Source organism: Argiope bruennichi, chromosome 3 (assembly GCF_947563725.1).
Source record: "Argiope bruennichi chromosome 3, qqArgBrue1.1, whole genome shotgun sequence".
NCBI lineage: Eukaryota > Metazoa > Arthropoda > Arachnida > Araneae > Araneidae > Argiope > Argiope bruennichi.
The window spans coordinates 139,210,090-139,229,527 of NC_079153.1; the positions used below are offsets into that span (position 1 = coordinate 139,210,090).

Genomic DNA, 19,438 nt, shown 5'->3' on the forward strand with positions numbered 1-19,438 from the left:
TAAGCTTTCTGACTGACATAACGAGTCTATACCAAATTTCATTAACCAAAGAAATGGGTATTTTATCTTATCCCAGCTTTACTTATCTTTTACTGATGCATCGAAACCTGACAACTAGACTTATTTCTTTTAAAATTTACTATAATCTCTGCTGTCAAAAGGGTGGATAATTTTGCACGAATTAATTAATGCCTCTCTATTTCCACACAATCAGGTGGAATTCATTATGTGCACTACAATCATTCAACATCGTTTAAACCAAATTTTTCATTTACATCAGACCTTTCCGAGAAGGATCTTCTAGATGCGATTATTTTAGGATTTCTTTTCATATCAGCAAAAAAGGCAATAAATGCTAAGCAAAACAAATAATGCAATAATAATACAGCAAACAATACATGCTAACAAAATTTTACCGCCATCATTACACTAGTTTATGAAGTTGAGAAAAAAAAATCTATCATTTATTCAAATTGCCAATGCCAAGCGAAGATCCAAATAAACAAACTGAACACGAATAAATACAATGCGAGAACACTGTATAAAAGAGAATGTTCCCATACAATATATGAGAGGCATGTACGATACATGCAGAATTTCTTGCACCTATTAAGTGCACAAATCACAGCTGAACTTGTAAATTTTGAACCAGATTGTTTCAGTATTTAAAATACAATTGAATTCGAATTATTATTTTTAGGAGTTCTCATATACAACCTTTTTGCTGTTTTCATACGTATAGGATTTTACTCGCTAATCTAAATTGCAAACGGCAATTAGAATACATTGATTTATTTTTTAAGAAAATAATTTCTTCTTATTGCCTTTAATATAATATTTCTCAACAGATCCAAAAAAAAAAAAAAATAAGCAAATTCAAATCCAAAATCGAATTAAATTGAATCGAATTGAAACCACTAAATATTATCGAAAAAATTGATTTAAATATTTCAAACGTTTATGACATAATCTAGCAAAAGAAAGTTCTTATCAAAATTATTGCAGCCTCTTAGTCATAAAAGGCGTTTCTTATTTAAAAAAATTAAAAATTATGATGAAATTTAAAAATATTGCTGCAGTAAATATATGCTATCATTTATTGCAATTGTAATAAAAATCCTCCACTTATATAAAAAAAAGTAATCGCCATAAAAAAAAATCAAATTATGAAAGATTTCTTATCGAATTAATTAGGAGAATGGAACATTGAAGTTTACTAATTATGACCCGACATAAAACTTTAACAAAGTAAAACACGTTTTAATCCAATCTTCATCAAGCACTTGTTGCCGACTACGGATAAAAGATTAGCTGTCCACTTCTTTGACTGGAAATTCCCTGTTCTACTTTCAACTCGACGGGGACACTTTCCTTAAATGATGCTATACACGCAACAAATTCTCAAAGGATAAAGTTGTAGAAGTTTTCTATATTTCCACACTGCAGATGAAATATTTTTCATTTGTTTTTTCATGCTTGTTAAGTTTGACTGAAAGTATAATAAACTTAATGCTTGTTACTTTTTGATAAAGTACTTTTGTTTATGTTAAAAGAAAATCTTTACCAATTTATATTTTCCCTTGACATTTCTGCATTCAGTTATTGATATATTAAACACAGAAATTTCGCATGGTGGTTCAGATTGATATCAATTATTGATGTAATTCATTGACTATTGATACAACTCAGTTTTTGATTTTATCAGATCTCATATCTGATAAAGTCAATATAGGGATTATTCCGGCTAAGTCTTTTCAGTTTGAACAAAATAGGAATGAAATAATAATGAAATTTAAAAGCACAAAAAGTGTCTATTTACGAATTACTCCAATTAACAATTACATATTAACATTTTTACAGTTTATTGCCATTTAATTTTGAATGCATTTTGTTACCCTAAACCCTCTTTAAATGTATAGCTTCTGGCCATAGCACATTTATCCGAAATTTCTGTGTTTTCTGTTTGTGATATGATAGTAAAACAATGAATCTGTTTCTCATCATCACGATTCATGAAAAAAAAAAGCATACAAAATATTTTTAACATTTTTATTGATTCCTCAATCATACGAAAAATTTTAAAAGGAAAAAAAAGTTATTACTTCAGAATTCTCGATTGCTTTCTTTATAAATCAATCATTCATATTTTAAATAACAATGATAAATTGAGAAAAATAAAATGTGATGAAATTCTCATTCGGATCTATCGCAAGAATGTTTCAAAACTGTAGCAACACGCAAAGAAAGTCAATACATGCTCATATAAAATGTGCTTGAAAATTTGTGGAATTTACTACTAAAATTGTTGGATTTTGAAATAAAGGACATCACAGAACAGCGAGAGGTAGTGCACAGTCGATGTTAGACAGCATTCTTTATTAGGTTTGTTGTGTAATTAAGACGTTGATAGAAAGCTCACCATTTACGTAATGAGAAAATGTTTTTAATTAATTAGAACAAAGTTACTCTCGATGAAAGAATGAAAAAATTTTCTTTGATGCTCCCGAAATGATAACATTCGAACGACACAACTATTAACAACGAATTCTTGAAGCCAACACAACAAGAATAATCGCCAAAATGAGTCGAGATGTTACACTCATTTCAAAACAAATAGTTTTAACGTAGGAGTCAACAATGAGCCAGCATTAAATAAGAATTATTATTGGGATTTAACGCCCAACTTCAATGATAGTGCTCGTTTCCTAAAATCCGAAAGAAACAAGAAAGGGACAATTTATTACTTTTGTATGGGAAGAATGGTTTGAAAGCTCCAGCATACAGACAAGGAATAAGAGATATCCGGAATGCTGTCCAACACTGTCTTAGATTCTTACTAGAGAAGATAACTGAGGTTTTTCAAACAGGAAGGTCGGATAGAGTCATAAAGACAGTTCATCTATCGTAAAATGAATGATACTCCGGTAGACTCGAAGCAAATATGAGCTGTTTGCATCCATAGAAGTATTGGTAAAAGTTCTTAAAATATTTTATGACCAAAAAGATCTTTAAGGTGAGAAATTAAAAAAAAATCAATAGTTAATCAAATATTATATCTAAACTTTTTCTTATTTAATTTGAATGCGAATTGAGATGCCACTCCATTTTCTATCAGGATGGAAAACTGCATACTAATTCATTTTTGCTATAAAAATAGTAATCGTTCCTATTTGGTCTCTCAACAAAATTATTGATGGCTCTCTCACCTCGTCTCTCTATACTGCATACTTTAAACATAGCATGGAATTAATAAATCATCATTGTAAAGATTTTTATTTGAAATGGATGAGAAAACTGCTAAAACAAAGATGGTGTATTTAAAGGGCAGCCTTGAGAAATTGAGAAACAGCTCCCTGTCAAAATACCTTAGGATAAACATTCCGAAAGAGAATTATAAACATTTTCTGCTGTAAAATGAGAGTAAAGGTTTGCCTTCAGAACCTAAAACATGAAGATTCTCTACGGCGCCACATATTTATTACGATTACATGCCTCATCAAAATCAAAAGTTATTAAACACGAAATAATTTTGTATTAGAAAAGCAAGTCGAATTTTTGTTTTTAAGGAAATTATCATTTGTCAGGTGCAGTTCATCCTGAAGTTTATTCTGGAAAGAGATGTATCCACTTTCTCTCCGGAATGCAACAGCTCATTTACTATTCTTTCAAAAATGTTGATCACGTTTGGTTGCAGCAAGCGGCAATAGTGTAATGGATAGGATTTTTAATTGTTTTTTTTATCGGATCTTTTCCCTGCTTATTATTGAATAACAACACATTTCCACTTATCTGGTATAGCATTCTTTCTATATCTGGGCAAACATGTAAAATACATTCAGAAGGGAAGTTGCGAAATACGTTTCAGCATAACTCGATCAACTTAATCTGTTTCTTGTGTCGGTTTGGTGATGCTGTTCAGATTTCCAAAGTAATTACATAAATGTTTACATCACAACATCAAAAAAAATATATATATTTAAAGCATATTCTATGTTGTCGTTGATTTGAGATGTGCATTTTTCCTACTGCTTTGATTGATTGGACGATGCTTGGTTTTTTCCCATTGCTTAACGGGTTTAATTTTTTTTAATTAGTAGTTTTATAATACCCGACTTGGATGCAAGTCATTTTTTTGCCTTATATTTCAAATTTTGTAAAGTAATTAATCTACTAATCTAATTTGTGTGCTTTAAATTCTAAATGAGCATTACATTGCTTCTGAAAACAATTAAGATACAAAAGTAACAATACAAACACACAAAAGTAACAAAGAAATAGATTTTCATTCTAATCTATACACAACAATTGAAATTCTTATTTAATTATATTAAAACATATAATAATGTCTAGTGAAAGAGAATCATTTTGTGAAATTATTTCAGTATTCTGCGAATTATAAATTTCTCCGAATTCGAAGGAAACAACCCGAACTATTCAAATTGTATACAATCTGTTGGCATCTCTAACATTTTGAATATATTTATATTTCCAAAGCAGAAAGCGCATATCGCCTATTATCAAAATCTCTTGTTATTCAGGTGGCTGGATCCACCAATCTGAAATAAACCGACTTGCGGAATATTTCAGAGAGGTTTATTCGGGCGCATAAGTTAAGGCTGTTTACCAAAATATTTTATCGGAGTAGACACCATTTTAGCCTCATTGTTCCTCTCTCTCAGTGACCTTTTTGACCTCGAAGAATTTATTGAACCTCGGAAAGCTTCGATCCTGCTGTTTTCTTTAGAAGCATCTACGTATTTCAAACGGAATAACTCAGGCTATTCAAGGACGCTTTTTTGATTGAAAGCGGCTATTTGCTTTGAAATTAACAGTTGCGTCTATTTTGAAGCATCAGTTTTGTTTCATTTAAAACTTCTTAATTTTGAATACTATTAAGACTTCTAATACATTTCAAAAAAATTATTGCTGAGGGGTCAAGTTTTAATTTAAGAAAAGAGATAGAGGGAATAGAACTAAATATTAACTTATACTAAATAATAACACTCCAAAAATCCTAATCAGAGTGAATAAATTTAAGATTTGACCATCTTTTTTAAACAATTTGCGATTATTGTGTTTTGAATCAACATTTCATTTCATCTAATTAGAAATATTGCATTTTCATAATACTACAAAAAATAATTTTTCGGGTATTTTTAAAGCAGATTTATAATTTAAAAAATAAAAAGGTTTAAAGTTGCAAAATAATTTTAAATTTTCATCAAATCCCGCTTTAAATAAAAGATACAAAAAAAATAATATAAGAAAAAGGTCAAATATTTTATAATAAATCAGTTAAACTACTATAAAAATATTTTACTAAAGCTTTTAAGTTCATTAAAATATATTTAATACTTCAGTTTGATGCTATTCATGACTAAAGACGAGCCAATGAAACTACAACAGTCAGAGAAAATTTCTATTCCAAAAAAAAAAAAAAAAAAAATGAATTTTAAAATTGCTCGATAAAATAAAAGATAATTCGCATTCTTGACAGTCCTTAGAATGTTTAAAAAATTTTTAAACAGGAAATTACGGAGTCAGCAATTTTGTTAAACGCATGTTAAAAATAAAAAAAAAAGTCAGAATTGGATCAGAAAATAAGAGAACATTTGATAATAAAGTTAACATGGGCTAATTTAACATAAAAATTAAAAAATAATTAGGATTTAAATTAAGAGACGTTATTACGTACATTTAATAAGGAAAATGGTCTAAATGAAGTAAAGCATATTATTTTATGCAGTTTCACACAATAAACGTTCTGATGAATAACGGATTTTATATTTTGCGTAGATTTTTATATGACTTTATATTTAGTAAAATATTCTTGAGGCACTAACATTTTAAAAAAAGAAAGTTCCCACACTATATTGAGTGAGTTATGAAAATTAGAATAATACTATCTCATAGAAAAGTGCGATTTTAGACCAGACCATTGACCTTCTCAAAGAAGATACGCCAATCAATGCTTAGAGTTTCCCAAAGACAGATCAATCAGAAATTATGAAATTATTAATTGACTTAAACTAGTAATATTCAAAACTTCGTAACTCGATCAGAATTTGGTTGCAGAAGATTGAAACATGCTATTCATTTTAAATTTATGTTGTCAAGATTATTTCACTGAATATAATTCTTTAGGTCAAAAGAGAGTGTAAAATTCAGACTTCATTATTTCAGAAGTACATTCATTAACTGAAAGAAAATAAAACATTGACATCATTTGGATCGCTTTGAAAATAAGACTAAAAATTGAATTTCATGATTAATCAGAGAAATTTTTATTGAATATTTCACTGAGATATTGAATAAAAGGTGAAAACATAATCGGTAGTGACAATAAGACTTAAATACTGAACTATCCTATTTTCTATAATCATATTTTTAGAAAACTATTTGGTTTCAGCAAAAAAGTGTTAATTGAAATTTAATGGCTCTCACTTCAATTTAAAGGTCAAATTTAACGAGAATCAGAGATACATAGTACAATGAACTGAGCAGCTAAGGTTTCAATAATAGTATCAGATATAACTATTAAGATTTGGATTTTAAAAACCTTTTGCTGAAGAAGCTATTAAGAGAACCAATTACCTAAAATATTTAATTAAAAATGTGAGTATTAATCCTGTCGAACCATTTGTCTGCCAAAGGCGGCTAGCTTTTAATGAAATTAGAAATCGCAATAATTGTACGATTCCTTCCATTAGCTGAAAATTAATAAATACTATTAATTTAATCTGAAAAAGGTATATACATATTTAAAAATATGATATATGAGTTTCTTCCCGTTTCATTAGGATTTTATTTTTAATATTCAGTAAGAAGAAATCAAACATTGAATGTGATGATTTTATTTGTAAAAATTTCTACTTTTAAAAGTTTAATTAAAATTCACGTTATAGGTGTTATAGAGATTTTTTAACACTTTTGAAATTCCCTATGAGGTGGCGCAACTCATGCGGAATCAAAATTGAATTAATATATTAGCTAAATCATAAGATATTAAAACTTTAGTCATCTCAAGCGACTGTGTAAAATTTCAGAATAACAAGTATGGATAAAATTCGACTTCATTTTACAAAGTATGAAGTAAATTCAATATAAATGTGTGGAAAACGAAACAGAAACAGTAAATTTCATTTTATTCAACAAAAAATAAATATGCATTTCCAGAATAAAACGCAGCAAAAGTCACGTTTTTACAAGAAAATGTAAATCTATAACTTTTGCTGTATCATTAAAAAGAATTTTTAGTGATACAGCAAACAACCTTGCGTCTTAAATTAAAGGTCGAAAATAAGACAGTTCAATATATGTTACAGACGAATATTTTATAAAATATCCCAGTTCAATGAAATAAGGATCAAAAGAAAAAGTATTTTCCTATAATTCCTAGGTTAAGTTCGAAAAAACAATTCATATATTTTATCAAATCGCAATAAAAAAAAGGAAGTTAAATTTTACCACTTGTCCTCAAATCGCGAAGGAGCCCTGAAAAACAGTACGAAAGAACAGACGGTACCGGATATTACAAAAAACTGTCAAATAGTAAACGCACTTAAAAGAAAAACTGAAATCCAGTATTCTTTTCTAAGCATCTTTACATTTCCACTAATATAAATATAACTGTAAATTGAAATTAAATAAAGATTGTCTTTGATTTAATTATGTATTATAATTCATTCAGCTTACGATTATATTAAAGTGAAAATTGTAGAAAAGGAAAATACACATTGTTGTTAATTTTTTTAAAATTAAAAATATTATCATTCAGAAAGTAAATAGATGGCTAAATTACTAAGATTTACAATAAATCTTAGTTTTTACAAAGTAATTATATTTATTCTTGCATGTATTAGCAACTTCCTGATAAAAACAAGATTTTAAAAAATATTATTACCTTTATATGAAACGTTGGTTTGTAAAAACTTTATATCAAACATGTTCGAACATTAACCGAAAAGTTTTGTACAAAAAAAATGCATTTCGGGAAGCTGCACTTTTTTTTTTTATCATAACTTCCTGTTGGAAAATATTTATCAGTTTAGAAGAGTCAAATTACAGCGTAAATCGGTTATGAACTTGGTGGATAAACTATCTTCAGGAGACTCTGTAAATTAAAAAAGGAAAGCCTTTGGTGAGAAAATCGATTGGAAATGGATATTATTGAGCCCACTCTTCGTGATATGTGTACCTATAAGAGTAAGTTATCAGTTATAGAAAGAAATGCATTGTACGTATTATACACGGCTGTATATACCGTATTTTCTTAATATATTTTACTACATTTATTTATTAAAATTTTATTATTAAATTATATTTTACTTCAGGTATTTCATTTAATTAGTTTCATTTGGAATGTATACACAACAAGAAGAAATGGAATGGCTTTCCAAGTTTTGAAAAAGAACACATTCAAGCCTAGAATGCCGAGATCTACTCCAAGGCAAATCTGATGAAATTTTATGAAAGAAAAATACTTTTCACGAGCAAGAAAAAAAGTATCGGATGAAATTCAGGCTCAGGGTGAATGAAAGTCTAGCAGTTGAAAAAGTAAACATAAGGATTAAATATATTGAAGAATATCCAGATTCGTTTTGTGTAATAAATATATAAAATATGCAAAATACAAGGAAAAAAATGTGATGCATGACAGCGTCAGAAGTATGAGTCAAAAATAGAAATAAAAGTCCGAATATTAGACGAGATCAACCAGAATGGACTCGAGAGGTTCCAATAACACAGCCAAAATTTGGAGAAAGTATTCAAAACACTTTCGTATACATTGCCGAAGAGGAAACTTAGTGATGCTTTAGAGAATTAATTTATTTGGATCTACAAGCTTAGTAATTGAAAGCTTAAGAATACGGAGATTTATTATAAACCTATTCATCGAACTTTCAATGAAAATGCAATGAAATGAAAATCCAGTTCAAAACAATTTACCTGAACAAACGCGATTTTTCAATAAAACAATTCCTTGCATCTGTGGATTCGACTTTTCAAATTTATATTTTCAGTGTCCTGCACACAAGCATTTTGTGCTTTGTAGTATATTAAAGAAAGCAGACATGTTTTTTCTATCTTTCGAAACCGATACGAAACTGCAATTTCTATAAGAAGAAAACTAGCCAAACTTCAGTTATGTGTGGTTGCATTTTTGAGCTATAGCATTTACATGCGAAAAACCAACAGACTGTCAATTCTTACGCTGACACTTGGATATTGAAACTCTGATAAGGATCTACACATTAGATGCGAAATATGTTTGACAAATTCTCCTCCCTCTAGCTCTTTTCATTTTGCAATAATCGCCTTCACTTGTTATCGGAAAGTGACAGGTTTTCCGAGAAGGGATTTCATTCAGGAAAATTGTCCATTTGTGAGCATAACTCAAAAACACTTTAAGCTAGAAGAATGAATTTTAGTATAGGATCTTTACACCAAATTTGTAAATTTTTATCAAATTTTGAGCGAAATCATTTCAGAGAATTTGTACATTTTCAGCGGTCCGATTGCAAATGAATCATTTCTTTTTATTCTTCTTGTCATCTTGTTTTAATTTCCGAGTTGTATAAAACAAAAAGGGGCGTCAATATTTTTTGTTCCCACAAATGAAAGAAAATTATGAATTATCGTTGTTAAGTATACATTGAGTTGCAAGAAAAAACTACATTTTAGTTATTCATATGAGATTCATTCATTATTTAAATTTATTCTAATGGTAATTTGATTTGATAAATTCTTATGCCGAGTTAAAACTCGGCCAGTTATAAGATGGCCAGTAGGCAGCGCATGCGTAGAAAAGGAATTATTTATGTTTGCCACAATGCCATATGATAGATTCAGGCATTTTATGCTTGACTGTAAATTGCCGTTTTGGCGTCCCTGAATTTCTTTTTCACTGCGCATCGTATTAAAATGGACATTTACACAAAAAAGCATGGTAAAATAAAAAAGCATAGAAAAAAATCAACATAGCTCAGTCTGTAAAACTATAGAAAAGAAATGGCAAATAAAATGAAGAAAAATAACCTTGCATCAGAAAGAACGAAGAGCAAAAAATGTTGGAATTGATCTATAATAAGTGATAAATTTTTTTCACGCCAAAAAAAAAAAAAAAAAAAAACCCGCAAAATTATACAAACTTATGCGTGGTAAAAAAAAATACAGTACAGTGGCATGTTGCTGTCCCATCGGAGCAATTATTTGCCATCGACCGAACAGCATTTTTTCAGCCTTTCGAAGCGTGCGCTGCCTCCTGGCCGTCTTACAACTGGCCGAGTATAAACCCGGCATTATGTAGCAAAGTTCATTTTTGAGCATAAATGGGCAGAATACAGCGACATAATTTACATGCTTCCAGAATATGAGACATTGCATGGAAAGATGGCTAAGAACCAATTTCAAAATCAAGCATTACAAGAAAATATCGAATGGAACCACCGAAAAGAAAATGCATTTTTATGGCGTATAAAGTTTAAGCATAATAAATCTGGAAACGTGTTCAAATTGGAAGAAATTGTTCGCTAATTTTTTTTTATTTAAACCATTTTATAGCCACCATAATTAAAGTAAAAATCTTGGTGCAAAATTAGCATTTGTTATAAATACGCCCATATTGCATGCAAGTATACGACTGCCATGAAGTTACTTCATATCCAGAGTCGGTTCATTAGTTAGGAAATAATACGATTTAAGACAACAGTTTATTTTTTAAATCAATATTACATACTAAATTTTCTGCATCCCAACACACTGCTGTATGAAAGAGTTAGATAGTGTCTGCTTAATGTAAGCATTATCTTAATCCCAAAATTAAAGTTATTGCGTTAATTTAAATGCGCATTCAAAAATATGTTTAAAAAACGGCTCTTTCAATAATCGAACTGTAATATAAGAAGAGGTATTTATTAATGCATAATAAACAAAAAATTATTTCATTCGCGCGAATATTATCAAGAAATTATTAAAATAAAACTAAAGAAAAATACTTCATCATACAAAACTCTTTAATCATACAAAAAATGAATCATACGAAACTCCTTATAATTAGGGATGGATTTGGACACACTCGAAGCGAACGTTAATACCGCTGTCTCAGATTTCTGTCATTTTTTCTGAAACACTATGCGATTATAAGTTCATATTCGAGTAATGAATGACGAACTCTTATTCTGAGAACAGATTGAAGTGCTCTTTCGACTTTAGTTTTAATTTAGAAGTGGAGAATAAATGTTTATACAAAATGATGGTTATAGGACGATCATAAACGTTATGTTTTAATAGCAAAATTCGTTGAAAAACGAAAAATTGGATGAATGTTACGTAAAAGGGTATAATTAACTAAAATTCGAAATCTGGTGAATCGGGAAATGATATAAATGAACACAAAATACAAAAATTGTGGCGATGAAGAGAGGCAGAATTGTAAAGAAATAGCTATTCGAATAGTGGATGTAGACCGAAGCGAGTAACGATATACGTAACATGGTTTGATCAAATAACTCAATTTCTTGCTGGGAATCGCGTAAGCATTAAAAGAATTACTATTCATGATCTGAATATTTGTTTCGCGGGAAGTCGATAACCACCACGAAAAGGATTTTGAGTAGGCAGGCTGATTTTTTTTTTAAATTCTTATTTTCTTGATAAATTTCTTGGAAAATAATTTGCCTTAAAGAATATTCCTCTTAGTAAAAAAATTACTTGTATATATATTTTTTTCGCCATTGTCTCCGTTTTGTTAATATCTTTTCTGTAAGAACAATCGTGTTATTTTGTAAATAAAACACAAGACACAAATCCCCGATTCTTAATTTGAAATGATGGCTGAATCTCCGATGGCGTTTGTGGGAATCATGAAAGTAGCAACTTTAAAGAAAACGACGAATATTTAAGACGGGTATCATCTGTAAACTATAAGCAGTGGAAAGAAATATTTTACTAAAATTCTTTGTACTCGGTAAGTTTCAAGATACCGACTTTGATGAATGAACTCATTGATCCATTTACTGCTAACAACACTGATTCTTTTTTTCTCAGTTCTGCTATTTTGCGAGATGTGACATTGGACAAAACATGGCGAAGCAGAAGATCAAGAACGCATCGACTTAAATCGAATGGTTAATATACACAGTAAAATCTCTCTCACTTATAATTATTTGTGAAAGGTATCGGAAATACAACTATGCGACTAAATATGACGTATCTTAGAAATTTTTATTAAAAGGACACGCGTTTTGAAAATGCTCGTCAAATTATTCAAAATGAGATTTGTTTAATGACCTTCATGCTCTCCTATAGACACGAGTAACTCTCTACATTAACAAATCGCCTACGGTTCCAGTTAATTATTATTTATTTCAATTATTAGAAATATTTTTATATACAAATATTCAATAATGCCCAACTATTTTGAACTTTCACCATGTCGCTATATCATTTTGAATTCAAATAAAATCGTTTTATTCAATACAATGTAAAGCTGAACAAAAGGTAAGAATTTGCTTTATTAGATGACTCGATGACTTTATAGTCTGTAAGATATTTGACTATCGATGGAAGAATCAGAAGGAATCATACGACGGAAAAAATAGATATCAGGAATATAAAAAAAAATGCAATAGTTTTAATTGCAAAATATAACTATATATGTATATACTGTCACCACTTCTCCAAACTTCCACACCACAAGCATGATGGCGTAAATAAAAGTGACCACTCCCCGTTTCATCTCCAACCTGAAGCAAATATAGGAAACAAAATAATTATAAACAATAATCTTTCACATTACAGTATCATCACTAACCCTGTTTAGAATAAATTAGGTTATGAAATTTTCGCTGGAATTGGGCTTTGCTGAATGAAGATCAAATTTCAACAGAAGGACCCGTATTTTTTTTCCATATATACATATATATAAATTAGAAAATACAACTTTTATGAATATCTGCCATCTTCTTCGTTTTGTTTTATACATGTAATAAATCATAACAATGTATCCCTCTTTATAAGATTTTATTTGTATTGCTTTTTATAAAAATAACTGCGCACCTTTTTTCGATGGGGAATCTTGATTTAAAGACCTGCACTTATTCATTTTCTTTCTTAACGTTTGCTGCTTTTTCTCTCATTCACTTCGAACTGTCAGAGTGAAAAAAAATACGCAAATTAGTTAAATGGAATTGCAATTATTTCTTAGTCGGTAGCTCTAGTGGACGAGCCGCCATTACTTGGGAGGGTAACACAGCAATAGTGGATTTCTATTAGGTGAAAAGGAATGTGGAGAAAGAAAGTGTGGACAAAACCTCATATGTCGAATATCTCACAAGTTTCAATTATGCAAAAAATCTAGAAAGGGACTTGAAAAATTCACTTCATATTAAACAAATCGTGACCTGAATATATACAAAACTCTTCGAAACAAATCGTCTGTTTTGATGGCGAATAACGACATGTGATGATAGGTGGATATAACTACGAAGTCAAAACAATCGGAAGAAATGGTTAGATGCCACTCACACAGTTGGTTTGAATCAGGTTTAGGATCAATGCTTGGTTGAAATTTTAGCAAGTCACTCATTTTGTGAGACACTAGAAGCTTGATCTATTTCGTCTGTATTATACTGTGAAGCTCTACACTCTCTTTTATGAAGAAAAATATTCTGGTCAAATAAAGAAGAGTTCTATCTCAGAAAGATAGTATTAAACCTTGTGCATGATGAATGATATAATATAATCAAAGGAATTTTAAAGAATCAAACTTCTGTCACAGCAGCCATATCATCTGAATCTTATTCCGTTAAACTAAGAAAAACAACTAACTAAGAAAAGTTCTTTCTGAAGTCCTTTTAAACTAAGAAAAAAAATTCCAGTATTCATATTTTCAAAAGTTGATAATTTGAAAAAAGGATGTCAAATAAATAGAATGATAAACAAATGGAATGATACAGCATGCGTCTAAAAAATGGAACGATACGGCCAAAAGATTATTTAACTAATAAAAAGATGACAAGAAACTTATGATGGGCAACACTTATTATGTCAAGGTTTCTTATTTAGACTACGATTAATGAGAACAGTTTTGATACTCTATAATAGACCAACAATGTTTCATTTATTCCTAATCGAAGTATAGATAGAATCTTAATTGTTAATACTTTCAACTTTGAGTCGATATTGCAGTACCTTGGTTTTAGACCTCTAAGAGTCCATTTTTGGATATTATCATAATAGCTCAAAACGAAAAGAAACAGGATGAAATGTGGCAATCCGTATTCCAAACTCTCAGATCACGTGCAAATTTTGGAAGAAATCCGCAAACAGGAAATGTGCATGTGAACCCAATTCATTTAAAGCGAAATGAAGTACATGAGTGAAATATGTTATATGCCTTTATCGTGAAAAGTATAGATTCGTATTTTGGGTCAAATGAAGATCAAACAGTGTGAAATGCAAAATCCAAAGAGTGCGATGGATAAAATTTGGTATCTGCTATTTGCAAAGAAGTTCTCCATCTGCGTCAAGTTTTGGACCCACTCAGGAAAACAAGAAGTGATCCGAATCATTAATCATTTAAAAAAAGTTTAATATGAAGTTAGACTCGGGATATACATATCATGGAGGACACTTTTGTTGGTTATATTTTATGTCTAGAACATACAGAATGTCGGCTCTGAATACTGCATAGTACCAATATCATATTTGATGGAAATAGGTACACCAGGATGGGAACACCCTGTTCTGAGGATTGTAAATTTATGGGAACAAAGCAGTGTCCCAGGATTGGCGAAATCTAATTATCCACAGAAATATAAAATCACATTATTTCGAATACTAGTTTGAGACAAATGAAATCGTTTACGACATGTATTTCATTAAAAACCTTAAAAATGGGTCTACACAAAAAATGTCTTTAGGTAACATTCCTTAAGTATACATTCATTCTCAAAACAAAAGTTAGAAAAAAATATTTCCCGAATAAAGTATTCAATTAAAATAAAAGAATTTTTTTTCGTAAGTTATATGAATAAAAGATGTCTTGAAAAAAGTACAATTGAAATATTTACTTTAAATTCCAAACAAACTGGAAGATATATTCGAAATAGATCAAGTGTACGATTAGATATATTGTTCTCTTATTAATCTCTTTTTGTTGTTAGCACAGATAAAATGCATAAATATATCAGTAATTGTTTGGTTTTGCCACTGGAAATCGGAAATCTCTCGCTTGAGCCAAGCGACTTTCCATTTCAAAATACTGGTCAATTATTTTAAAAAAATTGAACTCATTGAACTCATTTTTTTATAGTTCGACTACACATAGAGGCTTTTTGACTATACGATCCGATTAACGCAATTATTGTCATTAAATAATAGCTTTTAAATGCCATATTAAAGTGATTAAAAATTGACATACAGCAATTTATTGATACTGTTTTTTTTTTTTTTTTTTTTTTTTTTGTATATTTTTCGTAAAAGCATTTCTTTTGAACCAGTCGAAAAGAAGAAAAAGTATCTTCGATTTTCTCTTGTACTCGACACAAGATGACGCGTTATTTTATATTATCGTTCAATGAAGAGAATCCAGAATGCATTTCGAATCTCCTGCTGAATGACGGGGCCCAAAATTTGATAGGAATTTCTTGAGAAGGCAGCACACTCAATACCAGTTGTTATGCTTCTAGAAATTTTGAGTTATGGCGCATAAACAACAGACAGTTTGCATGCTCTAGTATTTTGTGATCCTTACTCTACAGTTCGCTCTAAATCATTAATAAATCTACACTTTTGAGTTAACTTCCAGACAAATTGATTCAAAATTCAATACTTATACATCACAAGAACAACAATAATTTTAAATATTTCTTGCTAATTTTCTATTTATTCCATTATTTGATTGGATTGAGAACATGACTCAAAGATTAAATCACCAGAAATTCTGAGCTTCAATATTGGAAGCTAAAAATATTGAAGGGGGATACCGATAGGTAATCAAGAATGAATCCTTAGCCTGGAATTAATTGGATGGATCTGCACTAACAAACATACAATAACCAATATCAATAATAAATGGATTACAAAAATTTATTATTGATATCAGTTATTGTAGAATAAATACATTGGGTGTAACCTATTGTATTTGTTCGGGAATTTCTTCTTTAAAAAAACGATGTGAAGTATAAAAAAAATATTCCCTGCAAATTATTTACGAATAAAATGATATTATTCAGAATAAATTATATTAAGCGGAACAAATCTAGATAATTTTCCCTCCCTGGACGTGACGTCGAAGTCTGAAAATGCTAGATATTTGATCACTTTATCCATACATACAATAATTACTTATGGGAAGTATTTATGATTTGGTCACATCTGCTGATTACAATACAATGATTTGAAGATGAAATTCGCCGGAGAAGAATTTCACATGAGGAATTAATTGGGCGATATACATTTAATGCAAGACTGAAAATTGGGCCGACTCCCTTGTAACACGCTTAATTAAAAGTTCACGCATTGTGAGCATAATCGCCATAGGCAATCGCACATTACATAAAAATTGATCCATTCATGAGTTCGATATAAATACATTTCGCTTATTGCATTATTTTTTAAATGACTACTCGCAAAATACGTGAATTTATATGGATCTTGACTGCATTTGTATAGTCCGCCCTTAAGCAGGGTTCACACGAGGTGAACTATTGTGCAATTGAAGGTCACGCCTTCTTCAGGAACATCGCGTGATCCTATTGGGACAATGGCAAATAATTATCCCGATGCACTTACCATTGCTCTGTTAAGGTCACATGATGTTCATGAGGTAGGCGTGACCTTCCATTGCGCATAATAGTTGGCCTCGTGTGAACGCTGTTTTAACGTAACAATTTCAGTGTTATTTAAGTTCAAATAGTTTTAAACTTAATCACAAGTTATCATTTTAGTAATGACTCTTAAGAAGTTTATTGATTGTGCAATATTTGAAAATTTCGAGATTGCACAAGCATGTACAGTGAAACCACTCGTTAGTTAGCTCGTCGTTCTTGTTATTACATCCTTTTGCCTCGTTCCAAGATTCACGCTATTCATTGCATATTGTTTAAATATTTTTATGACATAAAGAATATAAAAAAAACACCTCTAAAATCAGAGAAAAATGTAAATATATAAGATAAGTATTCATAGAGGTATTTATTATTGTAAAAAGAAATCTAAATATGCGAATGGCATTTTGTTAATTGTTCTGCGATAAAAAAAAAGTCACTGTATATGGTTAATCTAAGGTTATTGCAATGAAAAAAAAATTATGCAATATTTCATTGTTTAAAATAGTTACAAATTTTGAAGTTTTATTAATATCTTCTTTAATTGCAAAATATAACATACTAAAATGGCTGAAGTCTTATTAAGAGTAGATCCACACTTTTACATAGTAAGAATAGAGTAAATAATCACATTTCGAATCAAGATTTGAATCCTGCTCATCAATAAATGTTTGTGGTGGGTGAAGTACTATTGAGTTTTCATTAAATTATTTTAAAGTGCAGTGGGAATATTGCATATTATTATCTGGAGCTGGCCTTCCATTTCAGTAAAAATAATACAAATAATAAATGTAGTAAGTGATGAAAGGAAGCAGCCCACTTATCTTGCTCTATTCAATTATATTTCGAATTAATGTCTCGCGATTCATTCTTTTTATCGTTAAGAAGAGAGCGATTGCTCATCTCTTCGTTTAAATATCTAACACAATGCAAACACTCCAAAAAAGAGGGACGAACTCTACTCATTGATATATTTTATTGCATACATAATATAATAATGCTATTTACTTGTTATATTTGAGGTGAACTATAGTTAAAGTAAAAATAAGTTAAACTACCCCCTGATTTATTTAATATGCACTAGTTATAAAGAACAAAGATTAAATGAAGAATAAAGATTTACTTCATCGAAATTCATCAGCATAAAAGAAATTACCTTATTCGAGTAGAATCTTGAAACAGCAAACAAATGTAATTAATTTATTTGTGCTTTTATTATGCCAATATTCAGAAAAAAATTTTTTTTATTATAATAGAAAATATTATAGAATATTGCAAACTCTTCTTGTTGTTTAGAGAAAATTAACTTTTGGTTTTCAATTAATTTTCAAATGAGATTAGATAATATAGATTTTACTTTCCTTTTACAATGAATCACTGAATTATAGATATCAGATTCAAATCGAACCAAATCGGAACCTAATAAATCTAGGAATTTTAAATAATTAAAGAAATATAATTTTTTTTATTAAATATAAATGTAAAACCGAATTAAATCTTTGCAAAAGATATATTATGTTGAATTTTTAGATTTTCTGGAGTATTATTTTCGTGCATAAATTTAGAAAAGACTCCACATTAAATTATTTCTAACTTTTGTCAACGCTCAAGTTATGAAGAATTTCCATCACCTCGAAAAGGCTTGCATCCGTAAGAGTTTAAATCTGATGTTCGAAATGAGCGCAGAAAACTTCTTACCTTTTAATGCAGAGGACCAGTGATCGTGGGCGATAGTCCAAGCAATAATAAACGGACAGATGTGCCGTGAAGTAATTAGGAGAAGTTTCCCGCCGATATAATCACCTCCTTGGACAAGCTCTACTGTAAACACACGTGTTCCGTGGCTTGTCATCATTATTTTAAGCGACTCGAGTCTTCGACGACACGAGCGCCCCCTCGCGCTCAGATTCTCTCTCATTTCATTGCGGCCAGTTGAATCATGGACGCAATAAAATATCTGACAAAAGAATATGGATTTTCATTTTTCAGTCCACGTCCTCTGACAGGGAATCACATTCCTTTTTAGATATTTCATAGAGAAGAATCATGACCCAAATGATATTTTCACTAAAACTAAAATTCCTACCTCGTAAAAATAAACTTAGAAATTTAATAAGTGCAGAATTTTGAATTTCGCGGAAAGAGCTTAAATTTAGGTTATTATAAAAGATGAATCCTACTCTAACAACCTCGTGGAGAGAGGGTCGAGAGTTCGATATTCAATTTTACAGAATACTCATCATATATATAATCGAACTTGATGCTCGTTGAAATCATTGGAAAGAATCATTTTCGCCCCCCCCCAAAGCGGTGGGAAATTTGGAGAAAGGGTGCCAGTTCAAGTATCGTTCTTGCATTGCGATCAATACTCAAAATTAGCAAATGTTCTCAAAAATAGAATTCAGTAAAATTCAAAAAAAAATTTTTATCGTATTTAGCAGGTATTTTCGTAGGACTGTACGCTTTCCAATACCTAGACACATTTCTGATGTGGCATCAGATTAATTTTATCCGGAACAATCAAATTTGTTAAGACGGCTTTGAAAGTGTAGAAAGACAAACGATTATTGATAATATATCTATAGGTCATAATCTTTCATATAAAA

The 19,438-nt window shown here is 30.0% G+C and overlaps 1 protein-coding gene across 1 annotated transcript in view; it reads right to left on the reverse strand.

Annotated features, from left to right (window-relative positions):
* LOC129962673 (cyclic nucleotide-gated cation channel alpha-3-like) overlaps nucleotides 1-18,808 on the reverse strand; it is a 98,844-nt gene extending 80,036 nt beyond the window's left edge. Inside the window, exon 1 of the mRNA XM_056076577.1 lies at nucleotides 18,531-18,808. The gene's annotated coding sequence lies outside the window, so the exon portion shown is untranslated. The remainder of the gene's footprint in view (nucleotides 1-18,530) is intronic.
* Between the last annotated feature and the right edge of the window lie 630 nt (nucleotides 18,809-19,438).